The following is a 23,903-nucleotide window of genomic DNA, read 5'->3' on the forward strand; positions in this document are numbered from 1 at the left end:
GAACCATTCACTGAGACACTACCCATGCACTCATCCATTCACCCAGGCACTATTCTTGCAGTCATCTGATAAGCCAGGCAATACCCGTGCACTCATCTTTTCACTCAGGTACTATGTGGGAAGGGTATGCCCAGACATGGGTCCCTTGCTCACTAAGCCACTGGAGGCAAGCTATCCTGGCTGAAGACAGCTGATAGGCAGAAACCGGTCGTAGGATGCTTGATTCCGGTCAGGGAAAGACATGGCTTGGCAGTTCGGGCTGGACTGTTCCCATGAGGCACAGGGTCAAGACTGATTTGCATATGGCCATGTCTGAACTGGGGTGGCTTGGTGAGCAAAATAACGATGGATTAAACCCAGATCTGTGACTGGGGGTAAATGTTTTGCCATTGTGAAACATTCTGTCCCTCATCTTGTGTATTGAACCAAACAGACACAATGAATGCACTCAGCCAATCACACGAGGTCTACCAATACACTCATTTATTCACACTCAGGCCCTACCCATGCACCCATTCAATGACCCATGCACTATTCTTGCACTCATTCAATGATTAAAGCACTATCCTTCCACTCATTCATTGACACAGGTACTATGCTTACACCCTTCTAATCACAAAGATAAAGCTCAATCATGTAGACATTACTCTTGCACTGTTGTAATCACACATGTGATACCCATAGGTTCACCCATTCACCTTTGCAGAACCCACACACTCATCCATTCACTGAGGCACTATCTATGCACTAATGGAATTACCCAGGGACTACCCGTGCATTCATTGAACTTAAAAGATGCTATGAATGCACTCATTCAATCACACAGGGACTACCCATGTACTCATCCATTCACTCGGGCACTATCCATGTACTCATTCAATGACATATGCACTACCCATATATCCATCTGTTTACCCAGGCACTACCTATGCACTCATCCAAAGAATCATCCACTACCTATGCACTCATTCATTCACTGAGGCACTATCTATGCACTCATCCAATCACCCAGGCACTACTCTTCCACTCATCCATTCACTGAAGAACTAACCAGGCACTCCTCCATTCACTCAGGCACTGCCCTTGCCCTCATCCATTCACTGAGGAGCTACCCATGTACTCCTCCATTCACTCAGGCACTACCCATGCATTCATCTGTTTACCCATGCACTACCCTTGCACTCATCTGTTCACTCAGGTACTATGCATGCACTCATCCAATCACCCAGGCACTACCCATACACTCATACGTTGACTCAGACATTACGCATGCATGTGCTCATAAATTCACTAAGGCACTACTCTGCACTCATTTAATTACCCCGGTACTACCTCTACACTCATGCAATCACACAGACACTACCCATGCACCCATGCATTCACTCAGGCTCTACTCTTGCAGTCAATTATTTACTCATGCACTACCCATGCATTCACCCATTCACCCTGGCAACACCCATGCACACATTCAATAAGCTAGGCATTACCCTTGCACTCATCCTTTCACTAAGGCTCTACCCATGCACTGATCTAAGCACCCAGATATTTCTCTTGTACTCATGCAATCACTCAGACACTATTCTTTCACTGAACCATTTATTCAGGCACTATTCTTGCACTCATGGAAGCACCCAGGCACTACTCATGCACTCATGCAATCACTCAGTCACTATTCTTACACTCAACCATTCACTCTGGCACTACCCACACACTCATCCATTCTCTCAAGTAAAACTCATGCACTCATCCTTTGACCCAGGCATTACCCTTGTACTCATTCTTTTACCCAGCCACTACCCCTGTACTCATTAAATCACCCATTCAGTACCACTGCACCCATGCAATTACCCAGGCACTACCCTTGCACTCATGCAATCATTCAGGTGCTATTTGTACACTGAACCATTCACTGAGACACTACCCATGCACTCATCCATTCACCCAGGCACTATTCTTGCAGTCATCTGATAAGCCAGGCAATACCCGTGCACTCATCTTTTCACTCAGGTACTACAAATGCACTGATCTAAGCATCCAGACATTACCTTTGCACTCACGCAATCACTCAGGCACTAGCCATGCACTCATCCAATCACTCATGCACTACCCCTGCACTTATGTAACCCACCAGGCATTAACCATGCACTCATGCAATCACTCAGGCACTATTCTTGCACTTCACTTAGACACTCATCCATTTACCCAGGCACTACCCATGCTCACATCCAATGACCCAGGTATTATCATTAAACTCACCCTTTCACTCAGGAACTACTCATGCACTGATCTAAGCACTGAGGCAATACCCTTACACTAATCCAAAAACCCACACGCTACCCATTCCCTCATCCAAACACCCAGGCACTACCCATACACTCATCCATTCATCCAGGCACTGCTCTTGCACTCATCCAATTACCCAGGTACTATCCATACATTCATCCATTCATGCTGGCACTACCCATGCACTCTTCCAATCACCCAGGCACCATCCATGCTCTCACCCAATCACCCAGTAACTATCCATACATTCATCCAATAATCCATGCCTTACCCTTGCACTCATTCACACAAAATATACAAGTTTGTCTATCTTTAACCAAATAGGCAGTTCTAAAATAAACAAAAAACTAGCATTTGTGATTTTTGACAGCAATAATAATTTCCCAGATAGACTGATATAAAGCACAAAGAAACTTCTTACACTTTTCACACTTTATGTAGCGTTGCTTTAAACCAGCAAACTCAGGTACGAGGAAGGTTGTGTCATCAGTTAAAGTAGTAGTTGCAGATGTACTGGATCCTGGAACTTCAGCATCCGTTGATTGTTGTTCTAATTCTGGTTAGTGTTGCTCTCTGGCAAGACGGTTAGGATGTATTGTCTGCAGATGTTTTATCATTGTTTTTTCAGTGAATTTCTATGTTTTTTCGATTATATTTCCTAATTATAACGTCCCTGTAACCTTTGTTTTTTTCAGTGAATTTCCAAGGTTTTTAAAATGCAAATTCCTAAATATAACTTACCTGTAACCCTTGGTTTTTTTCAGTGGAATATATATATATATATCACAACAACGATTCCTCCAGATGGAGGAAAGCTTGGAGTCGCAGTAAATTAATCGTAATCCACACAGCAGTGACTTCATGTTAATTTATTCTTAAATCCATTAGGGTATCAAAACAAAGCAATAACCAACGCGTTTCGACAGCCTCCGCTGTCTTGGTCAAGGTCAGTTTGTGAAGTGTGTTACCACAACTTATAAAGAAACAATAAAATTACATACAGAGTCACTCCCCCAAGGGGGCATTACCAACACCACAAACATTTTCATTAAACCACGCCCCTGAGAGGATTATGGGCCTTGTAGTCCATGATTTTACAGAGTTTTATGTTTACCGCGGGTAACACAGTAATGGATTCTGGCATCACATAATCATTTTTGAACAATCATATTAGTCCTGTGTTTTAGCAGACTATGAAAGGTAAGTAATATGTGTTTATGTTACTGTGTTACACACTGTTGTTGTAGTTACGTTGTGTTTCTGTGTCTGTTGTTATCGCCCTCCAGTGACTCCAAGCTTTCCTCCATCCGGAGGAATCGTTGTTGTGAGGTGTAGCGGTTGGGCTCAACCGTAGGAGTAACGCAGCCACGCTTTGCAGCGCCTATCAGGAGAGGAAAGGGAGCCATATGGTTGGATATATATATATTTATTTATATATATATATATATATATATATATATATATATATATATATATATATATATATATATATATAAAACCTATTAAATTCACTGAAAAAACCATAGGTTCACACCAGTTATAGTTACCTGGAAATTTTACTGACATAAAACCATTGAAATTCCCACGTTATAGTTAGTTGGACTCACTATAACTTGCGCGTGTAATGCACTGCTGATGACATCACATATTACATCACGCATGACATGGTCAGTGACATCACTCATGACATCACTGATGACACCATCCAGTGAATGTGTGTCTTTCTGAAAAATAAATATGTTTTATATATGTATATGTAAAGGTTGATGGAAGAATATATGTTTAAATAAGTGACTAAATGAATGTTTTAAAAAAAAATGTTTATTGAATAACTGACTTATTAAGTGTATCTTAGTGAATACATATAGTAGCGAGTAATGTTTAAATATTTAAATATATGTATCAGTGTTTCTCTTTGTGTATAAGTGGCTGCATGGGTTGGTGAGTAGCTACATGTGTGTGTATATGGGTTATTAGATGGGTTTTTTAGTATCTTTATAATTGTCTGTTTGATTTGGTGGGGGTGTTACTTAGCACATAGATGCATCAATGACTGACTCACTGTTTGTATGTGTTTTGAAGACAGCATATGTGACGGACTGTATGGGTGAATGAGTGTGTATATGTATGTGTTAGTAAGTGAATGACTGTCTCACTAGTGTCTTTATCAGTAACTACATATGTTTTAATCTAGTATATGTGAGTATTGATGTATATAAGTGAGTATATGTGAGAGTGAGAGATTGAAAGAGTTCTTGTTTTAATAAGTATGTGTTTCTATAAGTGATTGTTTAAGAGAGTAAGTATGTGTAAGTTTCCTTAGAAGTAAGGTGGTAGTGTGTGTATAGCTGTATATGCAAAAAAATGGATGTTCAATAGTTTATTTGCATGTGTGAGTATGTGTGTGAGCAACTTTTGGAAGACTGTCGGTGTGTTAACAGATGTAAAGGTGTCTCACTACATATGATAAGTGAGTATATGTATGAATGACTATATAGAACTGTTGGTGAATGAGTGGATGTGTATATAAATGGTGGAATTACTGAATTGGTTGTTGTAACTGGTATAGGTACCTCCACTTTTGTGTAAATGTTAGTTTCTATTTTTGAATATGTGTTTCAAGGGTTACTTTACAGTGAAAGGAGGTCAGTCACTCTGTCACAAGGATGGTGTCATCAGTGATGCCATGAGTGATGTCACTGACCATGTCATGAGTGATGTAATATGTGATGTCATCAGCAGTGCATTACACGCGCAAGTTATAGTGAGTCCAACTAACTATAACGTGGGAATTTCAATGGTTTTATGTCAGTAAAATTTCCAGGTAACTATAACTGGTGTAAACCTATGGTTTTTTCAGTGAATTTAATAGGTTTTTTAAATGCTAATTCCTAACTATAACTGGTGTGAAACCTATGGTTTTTTCAGTGAATTTCATAGGTTTTTTAAATGCTAATTCCTAACTATAACTGGTGTGAAACCTATGGTTTTTTCAGTGAATTTCATAGGTTTTTTAACTGCTAATTCCTAACTTTTTATACGACCTGATACCTATGTGTTTTTTTGTGAATTTCTCAGGTTATTGTTTTGCAAATATCTATAGCTTAGAAAGGTATGTTTTTCTAAAATGAATCCTATATTGTATATTAATATAATATATTTTTTTTAAAAGTATATTCTTTTTTTTTATATTTCACTCTGGAGCGCTCCCGGTACGCGTACCGGTGAGCGCCCCGGTGCGCGTACCGGGGCACGTCCCGTCAGCGCACCAACAAAAAAAAAGAAAAAAAAATAATAAAGGAGTGAGCATGAGGAATGGGGACAAAGAAAGTGGTGTAAAGAGAAAGAGAGCTAGAGGGAGAAACACAGTGGGACTGTGTAATAGATAGTAAAACAGAGAAAAGGTATAAGAGGAAGTAACTGAGAAAAGGAAAATTAATAAGGGAGCAAAAGAAGAGAAGAAAGAGGAAGAAAACTAAAGCTGATGTTCTGGGACAATGTGAATGGGTGATGAGAGTAAAAGGAAGGAGTGTAAAGGATGGGGAATGACAGGTAGTGACAGAACCAGAGAAAAGGAACAGTGGTGACGGAGGGAAAGAAAATAGCAGTGAGTGTAAGTAAAGAGGAGTGAAAGAGGGTGGATAAAAGTGAATAAGGGTAAGACATGGGGAGTGACAGAAAGAAAGAACAGAGAGAGTAAAGGAAGGAGTGTCAGAAAGGGACTAAGTGAAGCAGAAAAAAAGGAAAGAGAGGGAGTGTGGGTGAGCAGGGGCACTGAAAGAATTTGAATGTGGTAGGAAAGTAAGGAAAAGAGAAGTAAATATGGAGGATAAGAAAAAGTGAGGGAAGCAGAGTAAGGAAACAGGGGTGAGCTAGGGTGAGAGAAAAGTAGTGAGGTTAAAGCAAAGGGTGATGACAAACTACATTTTGTAGTCACACTTACCATATAATTAATGAAAACTTACTTGCATCTTTAAACTACACTTTGTATCTGTGAAAGACAAAAGAAAAAACAAGTTATAATTAGTAAAATATATATTTTAAAATAGAAGAAACAGGTCAAGAGGTAAAAAATCAAAAAAAGTGTACTAAGAAATAAAGCAATAGTGAAGGATACAAAAACAGATCCTACCGAGACACAAGATGGCGGCCGCTCCGGACTTTTTGGAATGTTGAAAGACACCCGAGAGCCAATCAGCTTTCCGCGCGCGAACTCGCGCAGCGCGCTGGTTAGCATCCTGGTGCGCGTACCGGGGCGCAGCCATAGATATATATATTTTTTTGAACCTAAATTACTCATAATCCACTGGAGCACATATCTTGAGACATAGCAAAGGCACATCGGGCTACCAGTCCCTACAATTTTGCCAAGTTTGGTGGAAATCCATTCAGCCGTTCGGGCTAAAAGTGAAGTCGACCGCCCAATGGAAATTAACATTGGGAAAACACATTTTGGGACCCCCCTTTTACCTTGGCCCCTGCTTGACGAATCCCCCCAAACTTTCAGAGAAGGACCGGAGCGCCGCGAGGCAAATTTGAGGAAATTTTCAGGCAGATTCCTCAACCAGCGCCAAAGTTATTCACAATAGAATGTTGAGATTTTGCATTGAAAATAATCCTAACTATAACTACCTACTGGCGACCGCCAGTAGGTAATATATATATATATATATATATTACCTCACAAAGAAGTAGAGATGGTTTACTTCAGAAATTAAGAGGCACACGCAGGGTGATGATATAAAGCTAGAAAATGCTTTATTCGGTGCTTTTGTTCCCTCTCCCCTCCTTCTCGACAGACGCGTTTCACCTCGCGGCTTTCTCAATGTTGACTACCCTTTTGAATAACAACCATTTTAAACCCACCCTTCTTCTCCATAGCCATGGAGACAGACAAAGGACATAATTCATACCATCCAGACATCAGTACGGTGGCGGCCATCTTATAGTGGGTTAGAAATGCAATAAATTAATTTAATATTTAGAAAAGTGCAAGTGCTCTAAAACAAAAATCAATAGCAAATGTAACTAAATAATTCATTCACATGATATAAATAAATTCATGTAAGAACAGGTATCATAGTTATATTACGGCAACCCGATTTTTTGCCATAAGTGTAACCTGTATTATTGTTTACTGTTTCAGCAGACAACATATATGACACAATTTTGGAGTTCAACACAATTATAGTTGAACAATATACCACAATGTCCATATGTATTTCAGCCTGCTGAAATAACATAATTGAGCCCTGAATGGGCAATTAATCCTCAAATATACACAAATATATGTCCAGCAAGAAATATCCCTTTCATAGCATTACTGTTTCAACATAAGAATTCATTCACAGTGATGACAATATCAAAGGCTGTTGTGTGAAATAAAGAAAGGAATCGGGCAATGAATATGTAAACACATCCATATCTTTTTTATCACATTATTCCGTTTCATAGATGTAAGAACTACACAGCCACGTTAGTGTGAGTTAGTCCAAAGCTCTTCGTCATTGTTGAGTCCAGCCGGGCTCATGCTCTGGAGTTCTATTATATAACGGGACTCATTGGCTCTGAGTTTTTTCAGTCTGTCACCCCCTCTCTCATGTTTTTCTACCCCGTCAATACAATAAAATTGCAACAGGTCCCTGTTGCTTTGGTGGTACAGTTCAAAATGTCTGGCGACAGGGTAGGTAGGGTCCTTGTTTGAGATAGCACGCATGTGCTCTAATATGCGCTTTTTGGTAGGGTTTTTAGTACTACCAATATATCTCTTTTTACAGGGACAGACAAGGCAATACACAGTATATTCAGAATTGCAATTATAAAACTTATTAATAGTCCTAGTTGGTCTAGAGTCCCCTGGACTGCTCTCAAAGGTTGTAACTTGTTTGCTAAATTTACAAGCCTTGCACTTCTTACAAGGAAAGAAACCATTAATACCTAGTTTATTTTTGGTAGTTCCAGATTTGGCAAAATGGCTGTGTATAAGATGGTCGCCTATTGATAAACATCTCTTATATGTTATGGCGTGACGATCAGGGATGTGCTTTTTCAGGATACTGTCTGTTTTGAGAATGTGCCAGTTCATTTTAAAGATTTGGACAATTTGTGCCGATTTCTCATTGTATGTGGTAATCATACGTACAGTATTATCTTCAGTTTCTATTGAAACAATTTTATTCTTGTTTTTAGAAGATAATAAGGTTTTTCTGTCTATTTGCTGTACTTTGAGTTCGGCAGTTGTTAAATGCCCTTTCTTGTAGCCTCTGTCTTTGAAACGTTTTAGTGCTTGTTTTTTGGCACTATCGTAGCTCTTATCAGTCGAACAATTGCGTTTAAGGCGCAGGAGTTCGCCATATGGTATACTTTTGATAAGGCTAATCGGATGATGGCTATTTGCGTGCAAAATTGCGTTGCCCGCCGTGGGTTTCCTAAAAAGACGAGTGGCCAGGACATTATTCTCAATATAGACCTGTAGGTCCAAATAGTTGACAGTGTTGTTGCTAATAGTACCTGTAAATTCAAGATTTAATTCATTATAATTTAGAGCTACGATGTATTCCTCAGCAGAGGACCGATCGCCTCTCCAAATGATAAACAGGTCGTCGATATACCTTGTCCAAAGCACAATCCTGTCCAGCCAACGGTCATTGGTGTCCCCCCAGGCCACTTGCTTCTCCCACCAGCCTACGAAAAGATTGGCATAGCTGGGGGCTAAGCACGTGCCCATCGCTGTACCCCGTTTATGGAGGTTTAGCTGACCATCAAAAATAAAGATGTTGTTGTTTAAACAGTAAGATACCATCTGTAAAAGCATATCATTATGTGATGTAAATTTGGGATGTTTTTGGCCTAAAAAACATTTTATAGCATTTAAACCATCAGAATGACAAATACAGGTATATAAACTCGTGATATCTAGAGTTATAAGCAGCAGGTTTTCTTCCCAACATATCCCCTCCACATGTTTTAAGAAATCCTGCGTATCCTGTATGTAGGATGTTAAGTTCTTGACAAAAGGTGATAAGAAAGAGTCTACATATATTGCTGTATTTTCCAGCAGACTGTTATTTGTAGCAACTATAGGTCTTCCCGGTGGGTCACTATAGTGTTTATGTATTTTGGGCAAGTGGTAGAATGTGGGCAAGGTCGGTCCTTCGCAGAGCAAAAAAAGATATTCATCATGATTTAACATGCCCTCGTCTTTCCATTGGTTCAGTAGTTGGTGATACTGTAGAATGCTTGCCACATATGTGTTACGTTGAATTTTGGTGTAACATTCTGTATCTTCCAAATGCCTCATAGCTTCTTTTTGATAATGTTCTTTGTTAAAAATTACCATATTGCCAAAAAAAAAACGTCATTCTTCACCAGATTCTTAGGAATAACGAGAGTGAGCCCAGAATATGTGCAAAATTTCTCGGTGATTTATTTTCTTAATCACACCAGCCATCCGCCATAATGCGTTTCACCTCCCAAACGAGGCTTGATCACATGATCACATGATATATATATATATATATATATATATATATATATATATATATATATATATATATATATATATATATATATATATATATATATATATATATATATATATTACCTACTGGCGGTCGCCAGTAGGTAGTTATAGTTAGGATTTTTTTCAATGTTAAATCTCAAAATTCTATTTGGAATAACTTTGGCACCGGTTGACGAATCTGCCTGAAAATTTCCTGAAAATGGCCTCGCGGTGCCCCGGTCCTTCCCTGAAAGTTTGGGGGGGATTCGTCAAGCGGGGGCCAAGATAAAAGGGGGGTCCCAAAACGCGTTTTCCCCATGTTAATTTCCATAGGGCGGTCGATTTCACTTTTAGCCCGAACGGCTGAATGGATTTCCACCAAACTTGGCAAAATTGTAGGGACTGGTAGCCCGATGTGCCTTTGCTATGTCTCAAGATATGTGCTCCACTGGATTTTGAGTAATTTAGGTTCAAAAAAATATATATATCTATAGCAGCGCACCGGTACGCGCACCGGTGCGCGTACCGTGCGCGCCACGCGACTTGCGTGAGGAAAGCTGATTGGCTCTCGGGTGTCTGTAAACATTCTAAACAGTCCGGAGCGGCCGCCATCTTGTGTCTCGGTAAAATCGAGACACAAGAGGTGGCCAAAACAAAGAGGGAAATGACCATAAGGGGGCAGAGTAGACCCCCCTTGACCCCCTAGGTTTGATGTGGGGGCCATAAAAGGGCCCCGCGGGGCAAAAAAAAAAAAAATTTTGATTTTCGCGGGGGGAGCGCCCGGTACGCGCACCGGTGCGCGCACCAGTGCGCGTACCGGGGAGTGTACCATGGGGAAAAAGAATGACAGTTTTATAAGTAGCTGTTTAAAAAAAAAATGTTTTGTTGTTTTTTTATACATACACATACATATATAAATGCATATGCATATATATATGCATATATGTGTATATGTGTGCGTGTAGAGAGAGGTAGAGGTGTAGAGGTAGAGAGGTAGAGAGGTAGCGGTAGAGAGGTAGAGATTAGTAGAGAGAGAAGAAGAGAGAGGTAGAGAGGTAGAGAGTAGAGAGTGAGTAATAGAGAGTAGAGAGTGAGTAGTAGAGAGTAGTGAAAAGAGCAGTAGAGAGAGTAGCAGAGAGTGAGTAGTAGAGAGTAGTAGAGTAAATAGTAGAGTGAGTAGTAGAGAGTAGTAGAGAGTGAGTAGTAGAGAGTGAGTAGTAGAGAGTAGTAGAGAGTAAGTAGTAGAGTGAGTAGTAGAGAGCAGTAGAAAGTGAGTAGTAGAGAGTAGTAAAGAGTGAGTAGTAGAGAGTGAGTAGTAGAGAGTAGTAGAGAATGAGTAGCAGAGAGAATAGTAGTGAGTAGTAGAGAGTGAGTAGTAGAGTGAGTAGTAGAGACTAGTAGAGAGAGAGTAGTAGAGAGTGAGTAGTAGAGAGTGAGAAGTAGAGAGTGAGTAGTAGAGAGTAGTAGTGAGTAGTAAAGAGTGAGTAGTAGGGAGAGAGTAGTAGAGAGTGAGTAGTAGAGAGTAGTAGATAGTGAGTAGTAGGGAGTAGCGAGTAGCAAGTAGTAGGGAGTGAGTAGTAGAGAGAGAGTAGTAGAGAGTAGTAGAGTAGTAGAGAATGAGTAGTAGACAGTGAGTATTTGAGAGTAGTGGAGTCGGAGAGAGTAAGTAGTAGAGAGTAGTGGAGAATATTCCAAAGTTTGGCACAGCACCACTTTCACAATGAGTCCAATCAAATCATATCACTTAGAGTCCTTATTGAAGCGCTGAATCTTGGTGTATATTCAAATGCTTTTATTTTCCTTAAGTTTATGTACCACAGCCAGCCGAAAGGTTTCGTTCTGTACAACAGAACTTCTTCAGGGCGTTCTTATTTCCTTCAAGTTATGTCGGTATCCAGTTGTCATATAACTAGATATTTCTTCCAAATGTTAGACGAGACATAAGTATATTCTTATTCAAAGTGACTAGGTATCAATTTTACCCACACAATTCGGGCAGACTTGAGTAATTTATAGCATCCTCAAAGTCAGTCTTTCAAAAATTCCAAAGTATAGGACATGATAATCCAAATCCAAATGTTTCTCAAGAAAAGTCATTTACAATCGTTCGGAATATCGGTGTTTGGGCAGATATGATCCAGGGACCCCCAGTATGCAAGGGGAATTATTCCCCCCTCTGCAAACGCGCCAGTGGCCTGCATTGCAGAGAGGTGTAACAAGGGTGTGGCCTCATTACACTTCTCTGCAATGCAGCTCCCTCGCGCATACTGGAGGCTCCTGGTGGACTAGTTGACCCCAGGGACCCCCAGTATGCAAGGGGAATTAGTTCCCCCTCTGCAAACGCGGCAGTGGCCTGCATTGCAGAGAGGTGTAACAAGGGGCATAGTCTCATTACACCTCTGCAATGCAGCCCCTGGCGCATACTGGAGGTTCCAGGTGGGCTAATTGGCCCCCAGGGGCCCCCAGTATGCAAGGGGAATTAGTTCCCCCTCTTTAAACATGCACGGGGGTTGCGTTGCAGAGAGGTGTAAAAAGGGTTGTGACTTCATTACACCTCTCTGCAATGCAGTCCCCTGGCGCATACTGGAGATGCCTGGTGGGCTTTCAGGTCTTATATAGTTAGGAATTAGCATTAAAAAAACCTTTGAAATTCACTGAAAAAACCATAGGTTTCACACCAGTTATAGTTAGGAATTAGCATTTAAAAAACCTTTGAAATTCACTGAAAAAACCATAGGTTTCACACCAGTTATAGTTCGGAATTAGCATTTAAAAAACCTATTAAATTCACTGACAAAACCATAGGTTTCACACCAGTTATAGTTAGCAGGAAATTTTACTGACATAAAACCATTGAAATTCCCACGTTATAGTTAGTTGGACTCACTATAACTTGCGCGCCTGCAATGCACTGCTGATGACATCACATATTACATCACTCATGACATGGTCAGTGACATCACTCATGACATCACTGATGACACCATCCTTGTGACAGAGTGACAGACCTAATTTCAGTGTAATGTAACGCTTGAAACACAAATTCATAAATAGAAACAAACATTTTCAAAAAAATGGAGGTACCCAAACCAGTAACAACAACCAATTCAGTAATTCCACCATCTATATACACATCCACTCATTCACCAACAGTTCTATATAGTCACTCATATATATACTCACTCATCATATGTAGTGATACACCTATACATCCTGTTACACATCAGCAGTCATCCAAAAGTTACTCACACACATACTCACACATGCAAATAAACTATTGAACATCCATTTATTTGCATATACATTTATACACACACTACCACCTTACTTCTAAGGAAACTTACACATACTTACTCTCTTAAACAATCACTTATAGAAACACATACTTATTTAAACAGGAACTCCTACAATCTCTCACTATATATACTATACTCACTTATATACATCAATACTCACATATACTAGATTAAAACATATGTCGTTACTAATGAAGACACTAGTGAGACAGTCATTCACTCACTAACACACACATAAACACACTCATCCACCCATACAGTCCTGCACATATGCTGTCTTCAAAACACATACAAACAGTGAGTCAGTCACCAACCCCTGCAGCCACTTATACACAAAGAGAAACACTGATACAAACATTTAAATATTTAAACAATACTCGCTAATATATGTATTCACTAAGATACACTTAATAAGCCAGTTAACCAACCAATTTTTTTTTAAAAAATCATCCATTTACATACTTATTTAAACATTTATTCTTCCATCGACCTTTACAAATACATATATAAAACAAATTTATTTTTCAGAAAGACACACATTCACTGGATGGTGTCATCAGTGATGTCATGAGTGATGTCACTGACCATGTCATGAGTGATGTAATATGTGATGTCATCAGCAGTGCATTGCAGGCGCGCAAGTTATAGTGAGTCCAACTAACTATAACGTGGGAATTTCAATGGTTTTATGTCAGTAAAATTTCCTGCTAACTATAACTGGTGTGAAACCTATGGTTTTGTCAGTGAATATATATATATATATTTTTTTTTTTTTCTCAACTTTTCCCTCACGGGAAACAAACCAGGGCGCACTTCGGTAATGATACAATCCAGCAGAAAAAATAACACGTTTCAACCACACTGGGGTCTTGGTCACATGGCCACTTACTTTGGTTGAGACATTTTAAAGAAACTTCAGCGTCACAATAGATATGGAAAAAATAAATAATAATATACATTATGAGTTGATAGGATTTTGGTTTCAGTTAGTTGAACAAATAGTGACACTTCTGTTGGAAAACATTACAGAATCCCTATGTAAAAATGATGTACACGTTACGCAATTACAAAATCTACATAAGTGGCAAAGTCAAATTCATCTGGATAGCCCATGATCACTATCTTGTAACATATTTATAGTACATTATAATCGTAATATCTGTGGATTAATTACCTCAGAAATTTCTAATTCAGGGCGAGCACTTGTTGAATTTTATGTAGATGTAACAGCTCATTGTATCAATCTATACTGAATGTAATCAGCACAGGTATAGTATCCCTATGGTATTTTTTTTACACAGGATCAGTTATAATACACGTGTAATTGCTGACTGTATTTTCATTCATCAATGAACCTATTGCTCTAGTAGCTATAGGTTACTATTTCATAAAACGACACGTGTTAGTTAGCATACCAGTGCAGGCTATGTTAACTAAGGAGAGGTGATTGTTGCCTAGAGCATCTTCAATCTCCGGTGCACTAAAATTTATGAGGGTGACTATTCCTGTGATCAGTTCATTTGTGCCACAATGATCATGTAATGTAAATAGACTATATTTTTTGGCCTTATGTTATCATCTTGAAACATTAAGATGACTTTCTACAAATAACTGAAAACCCTGATATCTGTGACTTTACCATAATTCGTAATGCTAGTCAACATCTTTCTGATAAGATCCTTCATAAACCCAAAGTAAAAATAAAAACAACAAACATTATTAATAAATATAAATGTAATAGATTCCGGGTGACCCTTACAAAAATCTACAGAAATGGAGCCAGCCTGTAAAATCAATTGTGATTCAAGCCTATGTGAGGCAGAGGCAATTACCCCTCTATGGTGTTTGTGAACCATGTCACGACCGCCGTGACTGTATTATTTTTTTTTGCTGTCCCCATTTTGCCATCTCTCTTGTTGGGACTACTTTATCTCTCTATACCCAAATGTGAAAACCATACAAAAGAGGAAAGAAGGTACCCCACAAGAAAAGTGATGTTTCCACTTCCATCTCCTATTCAGGGGCACCATGGAAAGAATACAGGAGAGGTCAGGACCGACAGCATAATTGGCTTAATCATTGGACCCAAATGTCTTCTGTCTCCAATCTACCAATAAAGTTCAGATCTCATCGCTACTTCTTGGATCGCAAGCCATATCCGATTCACTTGTATAGAAGACATTCTTTAAACACTTCGGAAAAGATGGCAGGCTTTCAGTTTTCCAAGCCTACTGATCTCACGTCTCGCCAAAAATATCACATAGAATATAAACCTAGAGCTAGACGCATTGCCCGATCTTCTTCCTGAGTAAGCCCAAAAAATATCAGATGGGGACTTACCTTGATCTGTTTACCAAGTATTTCCCCCAGGAAATTACAAACCGAATTCCAATGGGGCTTAGTTTTTGGACACTCCATGAACAAGTGCAGGTTATCTGCTGCTGTAAGCATACTTCTTGGGCAATTATAGCTGTTACCTGTGAGATATCTTTGACAGTTTCACTGGAGACCAATAGTCTCTGTGGGCAGTAAATAAATGATTACACTTAAGCGATGCAGGTTTTACTAGAGTTCGTAGCATACCAAATGAGTCATTCCACAATTTCTTTATATCTTCATCGTCAAACTCTTTACCCCATAAGTCTATAATTTTGGTTTCTATGCTATCGTCTGTCTTCTGGAAGGCCCATTACCCGAAGGAGATTTCCTTTTTCCACTTGTCCGTTCTCATCACCTGGTCCAACTTTGAGTCCTCCTCCTCCTGTGTCCAATCTTGTGTTGCCCACCAGGAGCATAAGTGTTAATAAAAAAAAACCTTATCAGTCTTCCCATGGTAAGGTTACTAAGTTCTTCCCAGCTCACTAAGCTAGAATCCTTTCTAACCCCGGGTCCACTACGCGGGGTACAGAGAGAATCCAGGAGCAGCTGTGGCCTTGTGACATGGCAGCACCATTTTAGAGGCCTCGTAAGGGCTGAGAAGTTAACCTCCTCGGTGAGTGTAACCCTGAACAGGTTAGTCCTTTGCTGGCTCCCTGTGGGGTGTTGGTTGGCTGGCCCACCCTGAGTGGGGACTGGCTGAGCAGAGATACTGGGACAAGCCAAAGGGGCTGGCTGCTAGCTCGAGTGGAGCTTCCTGAAGTGGTTGGGTGGAACCGCCATCTTCCCTGGTCCACGGTACAAATTGTCGGACTGTGCGAGTGGTACAGGTCATATCCCGATCCTGTGGTTGCCAGTGGAGGGGTTCGCTGGGGCTGGGCAGTGCCCCTCAGAGTCCTGAGTATCACCCTTAGTGGCCTGTTTAAGTGGACGGGGCTGTTGCCTGGAGAGGAGTAGATACCTGGAAGGAGACCCTGCCCCAAGCCTGGTGCTGTCACTTCGCTCGATGCTGGATGGCTGGATGCTTCCTTGGTGGTAGTGTGGACTAGCCGGTGGTCCCAAATTGACCCGTAATTGTTTAAGGGTGACCTGGGGCACTTACGGAGCCTCTTAAAATCCAGTTAGGAGACAATGCTCCATACCAAGATCCCAAAAACTTGATCACCTGTGCTTGTTCCCCTGACTGGAGGAACAAATCCTTTAAATATCTCGGGGAGGTCTAAGGGCCAGGCGGCCATAGGCCAAGAATGCCACTGGGAGTGACAGCCGTGGATTCAATGATGGGTCCAGCTGCTGTGGACCAACACTATTGGATACACATTTCACCATTAAGTCTTTGGAACCTGTAGTGTTACACAATGCCCAGCAAAGACTTACCTGAGGACCCAGGTCTGCCCGAGTCGGGGGAACAGCTAGTGCTTGTAGAGGGGCAAACCTGGGGGCTGGAATTGATGCAGATGGAGGAATATGAACCGTGAGCACTTGTAGTACACAGAAAGGTAGGAGCTGCAGTGAGAAGGCTCGGATCCCAAGAGAAGATTGACTGTCCTGCCTTTCATCAGCTTCCTGGCCTAACCTTCAGGTGAAGAACCACGATGGTAAAGGACAAGGGAGGCTGGGCAGCGCAAACTAAAAAATCTTAAACTACACTCAGCCTCTGGCCCCCATCCTCAAGAGATCACTGTGGCAAGCTGTAGTGAGGAGGATATAGGGATGGCCGCAGTTGCCCCCTCATTGGTGGACATGTTGGCAGCATTACAAAACACCACAGATGATATGGTACACAGAATTAACTCTGTGGTCATCGGGGTAATCTGCTAAAATGCGATCTCCGTAAAGTCTCAGAGAGCGTAACTGCTACTAAACACTACGTGGTTACTCTACAAACAGAAGTCCGTTCCCTTAGAGACACCTTCTTGAGCTTCAAAAAAAGGTAGTGTACCTTGATAACCGGGCAGAAGATTCCAAAGGAAGATCTTATAGGAAAAAAGGTGTGCTTTGTAGGCTCCTGGAAAAGGCGTTGGGTCCCTCAGTGGAGCTGTACTTAGAGGACTGGATCATGAAGGTCCTTGCCCCAGAGAGGCCATCCACTTTCTTTAATATTGAAAGAGCACACAGGGCACTGGTTCTCCCTCCTAGCTGGGTGCACCTCTTAGGGGCCTCATCATCCGGCTATTCACTCCCTGGGATTGTGACACTATCCTACAGGCCACCCCACAAAAGGACCACTGCTTTTTGAAGGCACACCTATCTTAATATTCCCAGAAAACACGCAAAGGTTGCAGGACAAATGGAAATTGTTTCTCGACATTAAGCAATGGGTATGGGACATTCGTTTAAATACAGCCTCCTCTTCCCCACTAAATTTCAAATTGAACACAAAGGGAAGGCGTTGTTCTTCTTTTCTGCAGCGGAGGTGAGCGACTGGCTACACTCCCTGGGCCATTCAGAGGTGTGTTTGATGCCTTCAATGGGGTCCTCTCACTCATCTGGACAGAGCGGGTCTGACCATGTACAGAAGAAGCCACAAAATAGGAAACCAGGGGATGGGGAGGAAGTCCAGATGGATCTGGGTCTGTCCGGATGACATTGCAGGCCTCAGAGACAATCCCAGACTCGGACGACACGAAGCAGGACCAGGTAGTTCATAAAGTCTTTCCTCGAAAGGCAAGTAGCTAATGCAGGTACAGATAGACACGCTGGAAGGGACAAATAAGTAAACTATTGTGAAAGTGAGTTTCTGGGAGGACACTATTAACTAAATCAAAGGGTGCTGCTTTGGCAATGACAACAAATGAAATCTTCTTATAGGAACAACTAATTGTCTGCGAGGGTCTTCTCCCCATCCAGAGGTTGATACCAGTGTAAGAAGCTAGAGGTCTTGGACTCGCCTGCACCACTTAGATGACTGGGACCCTGGGGGACATTTTACATGGCATGCAGTTAGGTGATGTGCAGAGAGATCGCTACCATGCAAAGAGAGTCATTTCATGTCGTACCCCAGCGACTGGGACTTTTAGCCAGCTACACTACTTTTTTCTCTCACCTGAGCTTACTCTTGGGATGGAGGGAGTGACATAGCTACCCTGGTACCTCTTGGACCATTTGCCTGTCCTTGTGACTCTGAGAGGTACACCAGACCACCTGGCAATACCCTTATGGCGCATGCGAGCAGAGGCACTACTGGATCCTCCCTTTACAGCTCCGATATCGAATGCGCTGACACACTATTTTGGGGTGAACTGGGGGTCAGCCTCTTGTCGAGCGCTTGAGAGGAAGGCCATGAAGGTTGTTATCCAGGGGGGTTCGTATTAAGACAACATATGGGGTAAGAAAGCAGCTGGAGCAAGATATTCATATTCAGGAACAAAAACTTGGCAGATTGAAGGCTAGGCACGCTAAGGTGCCCCAGACTATAGCAGAATGGTGCGCCACCTGCGAAGATCTTCTAGAGAGATGGTACAAACTGGAAAGTTTTATGTATAAGGCATACCACCAGCACCTGCATATGGAAGGGGACAAGACCAGGACCTTGTTGGCTCAACTTGTGAAGCAAGAAACACCAATAGCATTAAAAATCAAAGACACTGATGCAGAAATAGAGTATCCTAGAAACATTGGCAAAGCATTTGGTTAAGGTATGTGGGAGTCGGGTACCCCCCAGTCAAAGGCCATTTAGAATTTTTTGGTCTCTGTGGACTTACCGCAGCTGGATCTGGAGGAGGCTGCAGCCCTCGGAGCCCCAATCACAAGAGAGGAAGTACTGGAAGCCATTCTGTGCTACAAGCCAGCGAAGAGCCCTGGCAGCAATGGACTTCCAAAAGAGTTTTGAATGAATGAGTAGGCTCTTGTATAGCGCACGGCTACCCGGGGGCATCCCAGCACTGCAAGACTAAAAGACAAAGAGAAGACACTCAATGGAACAAAAATGTCTTCAATCGCTTCCTAAAGGCAAGATGGTTAATTTCAAGCCTGATATTATCTGGGAGTTCGTTCCAAGCCTTGGCCGCTTGGAAGGAAATTTGACGGCCGCCCATATGGGCTCGTTTCACCCTTGGTATTACCAGCAGATTACGCTGATTAGATCTCAGAGATCTCTGAGATTGATGGCGTTGAAATAAGGGCTGGAAAATAGTAGGGCCGATATTACAGATGGACTTATGCGCCATGCACAAAGTTTTAAACATGATCCTTTCCTGAATCGGCAACCAGTGGAGCGACGAAAGTGCCGGCATGCCGAACAGCGTCTGGGGACATTCATGAGCAGCCGAGATGCGCAGTTTTGCACAGATTGCAAAATATGAATGGAACCTGCTGGAGCCCCCAGATAGATAGCATTTGCATAGTCCAACCAAGATAGAATCAACGACTGGACCAGCACGTGTCTGGCTTCAAAAGGAAGGAGGGACAGCACTTTCCTGAGGATCCTAAGCAGTCCATAACAGGTCACCGCAACCTTCTTGGCCTGGACTTGAAATACCAAGGAGGAGTCCAGCCACACCCGAAGCTCTTAATTTGGGTCTTTGGGGTGGGAGAGGGGCCCAGACAGTGAGGCCTCCCTGGATCGAGATTAAGGGGGGCTTTATAACCCAGAAGCATGATGTCAGTTTTGGCCCCATTTAATTTTAGAAAGGAGGCGGTCATCCACTCCAAGACTTTGGTGAGGCAAGGGGTCAAGTTATTAATCCCCTGGTCTATCGCATCAGCCCGTGCCAGGGAGACGACCAACTGCGTATCATCGGCATAGGTGATGAGTTGAATTCCCCAGGGAAGCACCACCTCAGCAAGTGGCCTCATGTAGATGTTAAACATGGTAGGTCTGAGTGAAGATCCCTGGGGAACGCCGTGATACAGTTGCAGTTGGTCCGATGATACCTCCTCCTCAAATACGGAGAAAAATCTCTCCGCCAGAAAGGCCTGGAGGCATTTAAGGGCAGTTCTGGAGACCCCTGCCTGGCGGAGACGATAAAGCTGGAGTGGATGATTGACAGTGTCGAAGGCTGCACTGAAGTCCAACAGGACCAACGCAGCGCAACCCCCGGCATCCACAATACTCCTGGTCGCCTCCACCACAGCCACCAGGGCAGTCTCCGTCCCCTGCTTGGCTCTAAATCCCATCTGAGTGGAATGAAGGGCACCCGTGGTCTCAATAAACGAGGAGAGGATCTGATTGACGTGTTTTTCAGCTATTTTACTAAGTCCTGGTAGCAGGGAAATGGGCCTATAATTAACTAAGTCTTCGGGGTCTAAGTTTTTTTTTTTAACAATGCCTTAACTTTCGCCATCTTCCAAATAGGGGGCACCACTCCTGATTCCAGGGACCGGTTAATGACCTGCATTATAGCGGGGCACACCGTCCTCAATACCTGTTTGAGAGCTGCCGGCGGTGCCGCATCCAAAGGGGAACCCAATTTGAGGTTACCGAGGAGCCTTTCCACAGTGGCCAGATCAAGTAGAGGGAAGGAGTCGAGTCCTCAGAGGCGACTGCGGCAACCTCCGCAGGAATCTCAACTTCACTCTCCGTAAGGCCGGTGGCCTGTGCCGTAGGCTCAAAGCCTGAATATGTTTTATCAGATGTTCGCCCCCAACTGGTGGACCGCCTCTTAGAGGTCTACAAGGAATCTTTGGAGGCTCAGTCTTTACCAGCCTCCAAGAGTTAGGCCATAGTGGCTGTGATCACAAAACCTGATATAGACCCCCTGTTAACCAGTTTGCATAGGCCAATGTCACTTCTGAATCTGGATATGAGCATCCTGAGTGGAATCTTGGCAGCTCATCTCCTTCCCTACATGTCTCCCCTGATACACATAGATCAGGCCAGGTTCATACCAAAACAAATTACACATTATAATTTACAACAGCTGGTGCATGTATGGCATGCTACGTGTCTCATGGAGGATGATTATACCATGGCATTGCTCGACATAGAGCAAGCCTTTGATTCTGTAGATTGGTCCTATATGTAGTCAGTTTTGTGATCGTTTGGAGTGGGCCTCAATCTCCGTAAATGGGCTCAACTACTCTATACTGCTCCAGCTGCCTGTGTACGAACTGGAAGGCTGCTCTCTGACTCCTTTTAGCTGGTTCAGGGCACACAACCAGGGTGACCACTGTCCCCGCTCATTTTTGCAATGGCTATGGAACCTCTGGAGGCAGCCCTGCAGAAGCAGGTGGCCCCCTGGGGAATACTTCTTGGGGAGACCCACCATGCGGTCTCCTTATACTTGGATGACACACTAGTATAAGCCTGACTACCGGAGCAGCCAATACACATCCTTCTTGATGTCTGGAATAGGTTTAGGACTGTCCCAGAACTCCACATTAAACTAAAGAAATCTAAATTGGTCCTGTAGGGGAGGTGGGTGACTGGTCCGTTGGAAGTGCTACCCGAGGTGGGATTCCCTTGTGCAGCTGAGGGGACTTGTTTAGGTATGAAACTGGCAAACACGGCCTCTGCATATCTGAACCTTAATATAGGGTCCGTCATAGAGGGTATACAAGGTTTTATGAAGTTCTGTAGGGACCTGCCCCTGTCCCTTATGGAGGGGATAGCCATTGAGAAGATAATTATTCTTCCTGAATGTCTCTACACTCTACAGCATTCCCTTTACAAAATCCCCAAACAATACTTATGAATATTAGATGGTCTGATGGTGGACCTCCTCTGGGGCTACCAACAAAAACACGTATGGTTAACAACACTGCAAAAGGTGTGGACGGTGGGGCTAGAGGTACCCCGCCTGGAGCTCTACTATATTGCCTCGCAAATGCAACACGCAGTCCACTGGATAGATGTCAATGAGAATTGGAAAAAACAGCAATTGAAAGGCACATATGGGGCTCAACCTTTACCGGAGCTTTTAATGCTTGTGTCCGGGGTACCTGTAGGCTTTCCCTATGTTATAAGAGTGGTACGACATGTGCCTCATGCCCTGGACATGCCACTATGGGTGGTGAAATCCTTCCAAAAATAGCAGACTCAATGCTGATAAGGAGATGGCAGGAGAGGGGCTGCCAACTGTTGGGAGATCTATTCGATAGTGGGACCTCCTTCCTACTAGGATATTCCTACAATATGGAAAAGTATCCAGTGTGGCTCGCAAGCTTTGGCCATCCTTTCCGGAGGAGCCCCCTACCCTAATGTGCTACGAACCATTCTATAAAAATGCACAGGGCCGTTTGCTGGTTTCACACTTGTATCAATCACTCAGAGACGATGATCCCTGGGGGACGCTCCCAGTACAAGCAAAATGGGAAGGCGCAATTGCCCAAAAATTCTCCAGGGATCAGGACTGCAAGTACTAATGCAAGACCAAACTTATTCAATTTAATTTTGGACATCAGACATATCGCACCACACGGACGTTGAGTAGAATCTGTCCAGACCACTCAGGTGAATGTCCCCGATGCAATGCTGGGGACTATGAATTTATACATATTTTCATATGCCTAACTTTGAAAATATATTGAGAGATGATACTGACTCGTTTGTGGGGAGCCACAGGGTGGGTAATACCCAGGGAGATACGTACAGTGTTACTGGGATTCCTATAAACCCCCAAAAAAGAAATTGAGCAGGAAACTTGGCACGTCGGGGCTAGTTTAAGCAGAAGATGAATTTCCATAACATTGGAACACCATACACAGCCACAAACGACTCAGACAACGCAGGTCGGGAGGAGATGGAGGACCCCTGGTGAATTGACTCACAGATGGCTCACAGGGAAGCCCCAGAAGGGACATTTATGCTACAGGCACTGCACATATAGATACATCTAGTGCTACAAATGAGAATTTGACACAGGATAAAATAAAAAGGGGTATTGGGGAAGTTTCTTGTTACTAATTAGAATGCTCGGAGGAAGGGCCTAAGACAGCAGTCTTTCTCAATGACTCTAAAACTGACTGCACTAGGTTATAAGCTGATGTACTGGATACTAACAGGAAGGGGGAGAATCACGTTAAAAATGTTTCGGATCTGGAAACATCTGTGTACAACTTTGAAATGCCAATAAAGTAATGTTAAAGAAAATCTGCCATAACTTTAATCAAAACAACTCCAATCCGAAATAAGACTGATATGATGAAATACTATATCAATTATTTATGTTAAAAGTCTAATCCACACAAACCAAAAAGCTCAAAAAACAAACTCAATCCCATAAGAAGTAGAACACATAAAGTATCAATTTCCAAACAACAATCACATATTAGCCACAAGAGTAATGAAGTATAACTTTTGCCTTCTAAAATGAATAAATCAAATTTGACTTACTGTTCTGTAGCTGCATATCATCCTCTTCACCCCTATAGTTAAATTGAATAATTCACTGGACACAGGAAATATATTTTCCAAAGTCACAATAAATTCTAAAATTAAACCAATTCAATAGAGATTCCTCAGAGCAATCCAAAGTAGGAACCACAAAAAAGAAAAAAGTGTTTAA

The sequence above is a fragment of the Lissotriton vulgaris genome, chromosome 3_1 (assembly GCF_964263255.1).
Source record: "Lissotriton vulgaris chromosome 3_1, aLisVul1.2, whole genome shotgun sequence".
NCBI classification, from domain to species: domain Eukaryota; kingdom Metazoa; phylum Chordata; class Amphibia; order Caudata; family Salamandridae; genus Lissotriton; species Lissotriton vulgaris.